This window comes from Oncorhynchus nerka, linkage group LG1 (assembly GCF_034236695.1).
Source record: "Oncorhynchus nerka isolate Pitt River linkage group LG1, Oner_Uvic_2.0, whole genome shotgun sequence".
NCBI lineage: Eukaryota > Metazoa > Chordata > Actinopteri > Salmoniformes > Salmonidae > Oncorhynchus > Oncorhynchus nerka.
The window spans coordinates 21,747,196-21,758,676 of NC_088396.1; positions in this window are offsets into that span (position 1 = coordinate 21,747,196).

Genomic DNA, 11,481 nt, shown 5'->3' on the forward strand with positions numbered 1-11,481 from the left:
ACACGAGCTAAACATCTCATTACGAATTACAATGTCAGTCACAGCACTAATACATTAACAATCGGTATCAAAACCCTTCAAAATCCGTAACCTGTCATGACCCACTGTGTTCGCAATACATGTGGATTGGGTACCGGTACCCTGTGTATATAGCCTCGTTATTGTTATTTTATTGTGTAACCTTTTTTATGTTTTTTACTTTAGTTAATTTAGTAAATCTTTTCTTAACTCTATTTCTTGAACTGCATTGTTGGTTAAGAGCTTGTGAGTAAGCATTTCACGGTAAGGTCTGAATACCTGTTGTATTCAGTGCATTTGATTTGGTACAGTACGGCTACGGCCACACACAGACGCATGAAGATGTATGAAAAGGCATATATGCATTCAGCTTTTACATGACCTTAAGTTTTCCTATTACGCTTTAAGTACCATCCGCCTCCATCACTCTAGCTCTATAACCAGCACTGGGTGACTGAACGCTGAAACAACTACTGTAAGAGGATTTCAGGTAGGTGGCAGCATCACATAAGTATAATGCATGGAGTAGCATAGAGGGTTAAACTGCGTATTCCTCGCAAAATACCTACTTATTTCACAAAGTAATTCTGGACATATATTGTGGTGCCATGTCTGCAGTAGGAGTCAGTGTCACAGTTCGCTCTAGCTCCATGGGAGGGTGCTGGGGGACAGGAGAACTCACTGTAAGGACACACACGGGTCAGGTAAAGGGTCAGAGAGAAGTTCTAGGGTTTAGGAGGACAGGTAGGTCGATGAAGACACATGTCACCACCCCAATGTTGGTATTGTTGTGTGGCTGTCCTGACTGGTCGAGAATCCCCCACTGTGTGAGGCTGCTCCTCTCCATAGTGGGCTGGTGGGTCTGTAGGATCAAGTATCAGGGCCATTTTGTGTTTTTTATATTTTTCTTCACCTCTGGAGATTTGAGTTCTCCCTTGGAGGAGACCGTGACATTTACGGAAGACATTCACAGATCAGATTGACATAACAACAACATTCCCAAAAGTTCTTCAGGACAGTAAACCAACCCTGGTGCTGGAGAGCTACTGAATGTGTGAATCAATTGTTTTAGTGTTGGGCTGGTATAGGACTGTTATGGTGACTTTATTACCACCACACCGGCGGTCACGAGTCATGGCGGCGATCAAATTCCAGGTGACCATTTAGTCAAGGTAAATATGCTTCTCCAAGCTCTGATGCTGCTGATGGTCATTAGTAACCTACCAAACTTGCTAACTGCCTGGTACTCAGCACTTTACTGTCCCTCTAATCACTGTGACATAAATGCAAATGTGATCCAAAATCTATCTTCATGAGAGCCTATGAGCTCATGTTGCAGCAACATTTCTATAGGCTACGCAATTGCATGAGAAAACAGAGTGATGGCCTCTATTAAAAAGAGGATGATCCGATCAGCGTTTTATAAGCTAGGCCTACTATATTTATTAATCAACATTCCTAATATTAAGCACATTGCTTCTCTTTACAACAGGAATATAGCCTACCTGGCTGAAATGAACCACGGGAAAAGCATCCTCCATTCGCTATTTAAGTGCATAGATGCCATATTTTTTCCGCTGCCCCTGTTTCGAGACAGGTGCATGATAATGGTCCATTCTAAATCAAAACAAATTTCACATATATATTATTTAGTATATGTAAAGACAAGACTAAATCAAGAATAGTGTGAGGGGTGACAATATTAGCCTATCACTTGTGAATGACGCCCAGCCTAGTTGCACACCTCATGTAGCCTAGCCCATAGGCCTATATATTTTGATAAGGTTTGTATCACAGCTAAAGGCCAAATAACTTCTTAAAATGAAGCACATTAATCCGCTTTACAAGGGGTGTAGACCCTAACTGGCATACATACACAGTGTGTGAGTTTCAAGTTTGGGGAAGATCATTTTCACCATAAAAATGCACCTATAACAAAAGCATTGCATGCATAATTACATTTGTGGTCACTTTTGATTATGGTGTTTTCCTGCTAATGGAACATTTGCTCTTATAGCCTACTGCCGTGTGCGCATTGCTGCGCTTATAATGTGAAGAAATGGCCTAAAGGTTTATCAACATTTTTATCAGCATCTGTTGCGTCAGGCTCATTGCTTAATTAAAACAGTTGTTTTGATACTAGTGGTTGTATTCATTTGGGATCTATTGCATCTCAAAATTGTCCAGACTATGTTAAGAATATGAATTTCTCCCACAGAATAGAATAGGTCAACTTTTGTACTGTGGGGGATAGTAGTTTGATATAGGTTAGTGCTTTTGCTGTTGTTAGCTGATGAAAAGTAAATGTGGACATTTCCAATGTCATCAATATGCGCCTCGGAATTCGATAAGGACATGCGCAGTTGCATCCCAGATATGTCTGTCATCACTTGTTGCCTGTAGAAAGACTCGATCACGTGAAGGAGAGCCATGTAAGTGAGATGTGCTTCAGCATGCAAGGGAGAAGGGAATTATAATTATTATAGTCAGCCCAAGGGCACAATGGCCACTGGCTGCAAAAGGCAGGGATTTCTTTAGGGGGCATTACGGCCACACAAACGGGATGCAGCTGGGAAATTTGAGGCATTATCAAGGGCTTGTCAAATTGTGAATGAGAGACTGAGAACGTATGTACAGCCTGAGCAAAGCAGAGCTTATGCCTTTCATGCAACTTTGTCGCATCATGCAGCCTTAGAATGTACAAACAATCAAAACATATAGCCCAACAACTAAAGTTACACAAATAACTCTAAATGAACCATATAGGAGTACTTGTTTCTTTAACCGCTCAACACAGGATAGCCCATGTGTACACTTCCTCAAATGTTTGTAGAAAATATCCTTTCTATTTTATTCAGCTATGGTCAATTATATTCTTCATACTATAAAATAATATACAATAATTCCACAGAATTCTAAGCAAATCGTGTCTACTAAGTTAACTAGTATAACCCACAACCATATGGCATAGCCAGATCAGGGCCAAACATGAGGACAACTCAGAGTATCCTATTCTGTTCTTCTGAAATAGACTATACTTTCTTCATATCATGTTTCTTTGGACCTGTCTAAAATAAATCATGGATTTACTGTGATGGTGTAGCGTTGCTATGCGTGGAAGCCAGGAGATGCTACATGTGTTAACGGTCAACATTTGTTCCACATCGGCAGTTATTTATTAGCTTGACAATCACGGACTGACAAATTGTCATGAGCGCCACAGCCCTAGGCTGGAAAAAAAGCCTGCAACCTGTAGCTCTCCAGGACCAGGATTGGTGACGACAAATTATTATCTTTACAAAGATGTAAAGCAGATTCATGTTTCATCTGTGGATTTGCTCTTTAAACAGCTGCACATTATCAAGATATCAAAGTGTCACCAACAAAAAGGTAAACAATAGGCCTGTAGCAAATGCAGCATATGACATTCATTTTTCACATGTAAATAGCATTTTTCAGTAGTGCTCAAAGCTTGCCATTCCATGAGCGCAGCATTTATTTTTCCACTCGATTCAATGAGCCCAATCAGTCCTCCGTGACAACAAAATCATAAACAACAGAGTAGGGCTGGCTAATAAATAATTCGTTTTGGGGTTATGCTCAGGTAAAACAATTTGGCTAATCTGTATTTCCATGTCTCCAAGTCTTATTCTTGAAGATCAAGGGATATCAAGGGCAGCAGGTAGCCTAGTGGTGACAGTGTTGGGCCAGTAACTGTAAGGTTGCTAGATTGAATCCCTGAGCTGAAAAGGTACACATCTGTTGTTGTACCTCTGAACAAGGCAGTTAACCCACTTTTCTAGGACGTCAATTGTAAAAAGTTATTTGTTCTAAACTGACTTGCCTGGTTAAATACATTTTTTTTTACAAAATATCATTTATTGGAATTCTGATAGACTTTGGTTTTTAATGTAAAGATGTAATTTAATCCTATTATTATATGTGGTAGAAAGAGATAGGTTAGAAGAAGCCTACATATCCAACCCATAAAGTAAAATGTAACATCCATATATGGCCAGCTATGTAAACTTTAACATTGATTTATCCTGCAATAGATGCCGTTCAATTGGTAAGATACATGTTTGTCTTCTTCTAATGCCTCTTAAGGGGAAAGTAATCTAAAATTAACTGAATGTAATCAGATGTTACTGAGTTTGGGTGATCCAAAAGTTACATTACCGATTACAATTTTGGACAGGTAACTAGTAACTGTAACAGATTATATTTAGAAAGTAACCTACACAACCCTGTATATGGCCAATCAGTGGAGGCCGCTGAGGGGAGGACTCATAATAATGGCTGGAATGGAGCAAACGGAATGGATACAACCCTTAGCCGTGGTATATTGGCCATATACAACAAACCTGAGGTGCCTTATTGCTATTATAAACTGTTTATGAACATAATTAGAACAGTGAAAATAAATGTTTTGTCATACCCGTGGTATACGGTCTCATACAACACGGCTTTCAGCAAATCAGCATTCAGGGCTCAAACCACCCAGTTTATAATAATGAATACAACCTAGGTACTGGCGTTACAAACCGTGAGCCATGCATTTTGAAAAGTTGGTAATAATAATTTTCTGTGAAAATGTCCAACAGTTTATTCATCATTCTGGCTTTGCATGGAACACTCGAGGCTCCCGAGTGGCGCAGCGTTCCAAGGCACTGCATGTCAGTGTCAGAGGTTAGAGACCCTGGTTCAATCCTGGGCTGTATCACAACAGGCTGTGATTGGGAGTCCCACAGGGCGGCGCACAATTGGCCCAGTGTCGTTAGGGTAGGGTTTGGCCAGAGTAGGCCATCATTGTAAATAAGAATTTGTTCTTAACTGACTTGCCTAGTTAAATAAAGATTTAAAAAATGTATTGTTCTGACGCTGGCTTTGCAAATAGCTTCAGCGGAACATCACAGACACAGGGAATGTTCACTTCAGTTGCTCCACCTCAACACTTAACGCCACCCCAGTAATCACTCCTTTCCCAGACGCCCTGCTCTGGAGAGCAAAGCAAGTCACAGGTCTTGTACCTCTGGACAGAAGACACATATATAATCAAGTCCACTTCATGCTACCTTCACCAATTTAACAGTAACCAACGTCATTTATACCCAGCCTGAGACTACATATGGATCAACCAAAAAGCAGGGATATATTTTCTCCAAAAATGTCACTCCCACTGGGCCAGAATCATCCTTTGCATGACCATTGGGGGCGAGGCTCAGACTCGGAGGTCTTCACCATACCTGCCACCACAGGTCATTCATCCTCATTCTCGTCAGGTTCCATTTCCGCGCTATCAGAGAGAGCAGAATACGGTTTGTATTTGGCACACATCTTCTCACTACACTTGGCTCTTCTCCTTCTTCCTTGCTGTCCATAACCATATCTATGCGTTCACCACACTCATGCAATGCCTTCATTTGCTGTATTACTCGTCCCCAGGACTGATGGCCTTTCTTTAAAACCCAACTTCTATTCCGTAGGCTAATTTACAAGTCTGTCTATATTTGGCACTCTTCTACTTCCCTTCTATCGTTCGACTAGACAATTGTTTGTGTATTGCTGCCTTTCACAGTTCGGAAAGTGCATTGCACATTTGTTCACAGAAAAGCTAAATGGGAAGAAAAAATATATATATACCACTATCCCCAACACACCCCACCACCCCTTCCCACTACTTTAGCCCTAACAGATCCTACACCAGGGCATCGGCCTGGGAGGCTGGAACCCCTTCTCTCAAAACCTTCTGTAGTTCTTCTGCACTAAAATCTCTGACACCCAAAAACGTACCTGTTGCTGCTACCACCAGTTCAATCTTCTGAGATTTCCTTTCCATCTGTGCAGTACAATTAATGACCAATAAACGCCAAGAACCCAACCTTACTAAGCACAGGACATTTCTGATCCCCAGCAAAATGGCCATGCCCACAATTGAAACACACCACTCTTTCCACCAAAACTACACGCTTAGAAAAAAGGTGCTATCTAGAACCTAAAAGGGTTCTTCGTCTGTCCCCTTAGGAGAAACCTTCGAAGAACCCTTTTTGGTTCCAGGTAGAGTGTTAAAGATGGCGCCGATAGAGATGGCAGCTTCGCTTCAAGTCCTCAGTATTTTTAAAATGTATTATGTCTTACATTGTTAGCCCAGAAAACCTTATTACATACATAATAACTATTGGATATCATAGAGACATCAACTTACCAGCACAACCAGCACACTGCACCTCCCAGGGCATTTGAACTGATGCCAGAGACCCAAAACAATGCAGTCGGAGGAGAGGGTGCCGGAGCAATCTTCTAATGAGGCTTCGGATGCACGCACACCACCCAGCGCTTCCGAGTATATTACTCGCTAATGTCCAGTCCCTAACTAACAGAGTCAACAAAATTAGGGCAAGAGTTGCTTTCCAAAGAGATATCCGGGATTATAACATACTCTGTTTCACAGAGACATGGCTAGCTGGGGACATGCTGTCAGAGTTCATACAGCCAACGGGATTTTCAGTGCATCGCACCGAAAGGAACAAACATCTCTCTGGTAAAAAGAAGGGTGGGGGGTGTATGTTTCATGATTAACAACTCATGGTGTAATTGTAACAACATACAAGAACTCAAGTCCTTTTGTTCACCTGACCTAGAATAATATATGTCCTCTCACTGTCAACTGGGTTTATTGTCAGCAAACTTAACGTGTAAATATTTGTATGAATATAACAAGATTCAACAACTGAGATATAAACTGAACAAGTTCCACAGACATGTTACTAATAGAAATGGAATAATGTGTCCCTGAACCAAGGGGGGTCAAAATCAAAAGTAACAGTCCACCAGCTCCATTAAGTACTGCAGTGCATTTCCTCGTCATGGACTGCACCAGATTTGCCAGTTCTTGCTGTGAGATGTTACCCCAATCTTCCACCAAGGCACCTGCAAGTTCTCTGACATTTCTGGGGGAATGGCCCTAGCCCTCACCCTCCGATCTGACAGGTCCCAGACGTGCTCAATGGGATTGAGTTCCGGGCTCTTCGCTGGCCCTGGCAGAACACTGACATTCGTGTCTTGCAGGAAATCACACACAGAACGAGCAGTATGGCTGGTGGCATTGTCATGCTGGAGGGTCATGTCAGGATGAGCCTGCAGGAAGGGTACCACATGAGGGAGGAGGATGTCTTCCCTGTAACGCACAGTGTTGAGATTGCCTGCAATGACAACAAGCTCAATCCGATGATGCTGAGACACACCGCCCCAGACCATGACAGACCCTCCACCTCCAAATCGATCCCGCTCCAGAGTACAGGCCTCGGTGTAACGCTCATTCCTTCGACGATAAACACAAATCCGACCATCACCCCTTGTGAGACAAAACCGCCACTCGTCAGTGAAGAGCACTTTTTGCCAGTCCTGTCTGGTCCAGCAACGGTGGGTTTGTGCCAATAGACAACATTGTTTTTAGTGGTGTCTGGTCAGGACCTGCCTTACAACAGGCTTACAAGCCATCAGTCCAGCCTCTCTCAGCCTATTGCAGACTGATGGAGGGATTGTGCATTCCTGGTGTAACTCGGGCAGTTGTTGTTGTCATCCTGTACCTGTCCCGCAGGTGTGATGTTCGGATGTACCGATCCTGTGCAGGTGTTGTTACATGTGGTCTGCCACTGCGAGGACGATCAGCTGTCCGTCCTGTCTCCCTGTAGCGCTGTCTTAGGCGTCTCAGTACGGACATTTCAATGTATTGCCCTGGCCACATCTGCAGTCCTCATGCCTCCTTGCAGCCTGCCTAAGGCACGTTCACGCAGATGAGCAGGGACCCTGGGCATCTTTCTTTTGGTATTTTTCAGAGTCAGTAGAAATGCCTGCCTGCCTGCCTGCCGTCTGTAAGCTGTTAGTGTTTTAAGGACCGTTCCACAGGTGCATGTTCATTAATTGTTTATGGTTTATTGAACAAGCATGGGAAACAGTGTTTATAAACCCTTCACACTGAAGATCTGTGAAGTTATTTGGATTTTTACAAATTATCTTTGAAAGACAGGGTCCTGAAAAAGGGACATTTCTTTTTAATTTTGTGTTACTCATCTCAAGTATATACTGTATACTGTATACTGTATCCTTCACTATCTATTCTTTACTGTCTATTGCATCTTAGCCGCTCTGTCACTGCTCATCTATGTATTTTATACTTATATATTCTCATCCCATTCCTTAACTAGATTGTGTGTATTAGGTTTTGTGTGGAAATTGTTAGATATTAGGTTTTGTTGTGGAATTGTTAGATATTACCTGTTAGGTACTGCTGCAATGTCGGATCTAGAAACATGAGTATTTTGCAATAACATCTTCTAACCATGTGTATGTGACCAATAACATTTGATTTGATTTGATTAGAGCCCTTTTGGGTTCCAGGTAGAACTCTTTCGGGTTCCTTGTAGAACCCACTGTGGAAAGAGTTCTACCAGGAACCAAAAAGGGTTCTCCTATGGAGACAGCCGAAGAACCCTTTTAGAAGCCTTTTTTCCTTTGTCCCATGCCCTCCTGCACATTTCTTACACCTCGGAATCTCCCTCCTACATACTGCTGCAAATTGACCATAAACTTGGCACCTGAAACACCATAGTGGGTTCGAAACAAAAGCTCTCATGACTTTATCCGGCAAACAGTCTGCATCAAAACTCAGAAGGACAGACAGGGTTTCTTCAGTCTCACACTCGCCACCAGGTACAGTATGTGTCGCACCAAACGTCGTGCATCACAGACACCGGTGATCCTCAACTTCAGTCAATCCACCTCAACACTCAAAGCCACCCCAGGTATCACTCCTTTCAGTGGCACTCTGCTCAGGAAAGCAGGACACAGCTTTCGTCCTGAGTTGTGAAATGCCAGCGTCCTCTCCCTCCCCCACAAAATCAACAATCTGAAAATCTGAATACTTTGCCCGAACTGACAGAACCCAAATCCTTCTTTATCCAACTTTATACCACAAACGGATCAGGCAAAAGACATGGATCCACTTTCTCCATGACTCGTACTCCCACTGGGCCAGAGTCATCTCGGGCATTTTCCTGATCATTAGGGTGAAGCCCGTAAACCTACACCTCACCTGTCTGTGCAGGTTCTTCCTCTTCACTTGTCAGGTTAAATTTCTGAGATTTCACTATCCGTCGACTGGTCAGGGTTTTCGAGAGAGAAACATGTAATTATCTCTCCGTTACTTGACAAGGAGAAAGTACTCTGTGTCGTGACTGGCCGTTCGTGTCAGGTTACCGTGGATCACAGTCCTACAGAGACATCTCTCACTCCCGTAGAGGGGAAGAGGTATAGAGGGATTAATGGGGGGGGTTATGACACCTCACGCCCATTGTAAATCTCAAGGCAGCAGACGAATCCCTTGTCCTCTCAGTGTGGAGGATTGGAATGTATGATGGGCCTATGGAGAATCTACCTCACAACGCTAACATGCAATAAATGGACTTTGGGACATTATATTTCATCAGACAAAATGGTGGTAACAATGATAGATGGAATATGAAAACGAATGTCATTTTTGTTATGTTGTTAAAAGTTAAATAACAAAAAACTTTGTAACTTGAAGAGCTTTCATAATATGTACATGATGTTTACATTCTGTGCTGTTTTTGTAACAATGAACTATGATTTTAGTTGTCTAACGAGATCATAGTACATTGTGATACCTTGCCTCGTAACTAGATACACCCCCAAAAACTTGCCATAAAGACAGAAACAACCCTTTGTGACCCGGGGTTGTAAAACATGAGTTAAGAATTTACATATTAGACTAAAACGGACCACAGCTGCAGCGTGATCTAAGATAGTCGCGACCCCAAACGCAACACTAGAAAGAGGACAAAGGAACCTCTTAACAATCAAGGCTACGGTTGATTACTGTATATAAGACGGGGAATTCAAGAAGAACCAGCCAGTTATTCTCTTCAAATCATTGGTTGTCTACACGGCCCTCCTAGCCAAGCTGGGAGTGTTGAGACGGCTGATTAGCCTCCTCAGAAGTCCACTCTCACAGAACGAGTGCAAGGAAACAGACCACTAAGAGAAAGGACACTGACATCGTGTGGATGTGTATCTTATATTATCATTTAAATGGTTAGTAAATAAATAATCAACTCAATTGGAGTGGTACGGAATTATTTAGTGAGACCCGGGTTTGTGCAGATTTACGAATTAGGCAACATTCGGGATGAGACTGATTAGGAAATTAATTAATTATCGACTAATATGAAATAATTATAAACACATAATTATTCGATAAACAGCTGTCGCCACATTAATGATACCAACGTTACGACATCGGTATTTTGCAGACGTCTGTTTGTAAGGCTTGTACCTCGTGCTCTGTCTCGCGTCATCTGTGTTTTTTCTTTCAACTAAGGCAGCATAATTGAGATAATCACACTTTACGCAAAGTGTATGAGTTGACATGGCATGCCCTAGATTGGAACTACTCTCAGTAAATACTTTTATCTACTGTACAGATGGAGATTAATTACATACAGCACAGACTGTGTTCTGCTGTGGAAGATATGGGTCAGATATGGGTTTCACACACATGAATACACTCCGCAACCTACAATCAGTAGAGGTCTTTAGTATCCCAGCAACACAACCATTGACATTGTAGAGGCAGGGGACTGCTTAACGTGGTCTGTGTTCGACAACAGGTTCAACCTTTGTCAACCAGCATGCCCAACATACAATATTTTTGTTCCAGTATTAGGAAGGTACAATGCTATCACAGTGTATGTACACAACATACAACAGTTATAACTGTGTTTCCATGATTTGTTATCTTTCATTTATACTCAGTCTATATGCTTCATCTGCATAGTTGATGTCAACACACGTGTTAATTGGTTTGTTAGTTAACTCATTAAATCAATTATTAATTCACTGAAACAACTGTTTTTATATTGATCAACATTTCATTGCAAGTTTTATGCAACCTTTTCATTTACCTTTTCATTTACTTTCAGTATCAGTATCAGACATATAAAAGAGCCCTCTGGGTAAACGATCACCAACACTACTCAGCCAATTAAAAACCTGGGAAATGGTTCAATAGAAAACTCTGTTCCTGGTTGTGCATCATTTGTACTCTCTTCATGTATTTTTCGGAGAAGGGATAAAAAGACAGTCAAAAAAAGAGAGAGGGTTCTTCTGTTCACGGCTGTCCAGTGTCCACAGCACTTTAGACAAAACACAAGAATGTACTCTGCTGATTGCTCTTACTCAGACGCCCCCAAAAAATCAGAAGACATGAATGTTTCAGCAGCAAACTGTCTATGCTGCTGACATGTTGATGTCTTAACAAATCATAGAGCAGGTATAGTAGGTCCTTCACACCAGTGGAGCACCCTTTTGCTCTTCAAGACCAGGGTTGGTGAACACTGCTTTACACTGCTACCAGATAGTGTTCTCAGAGGGAGCGTTAATTCC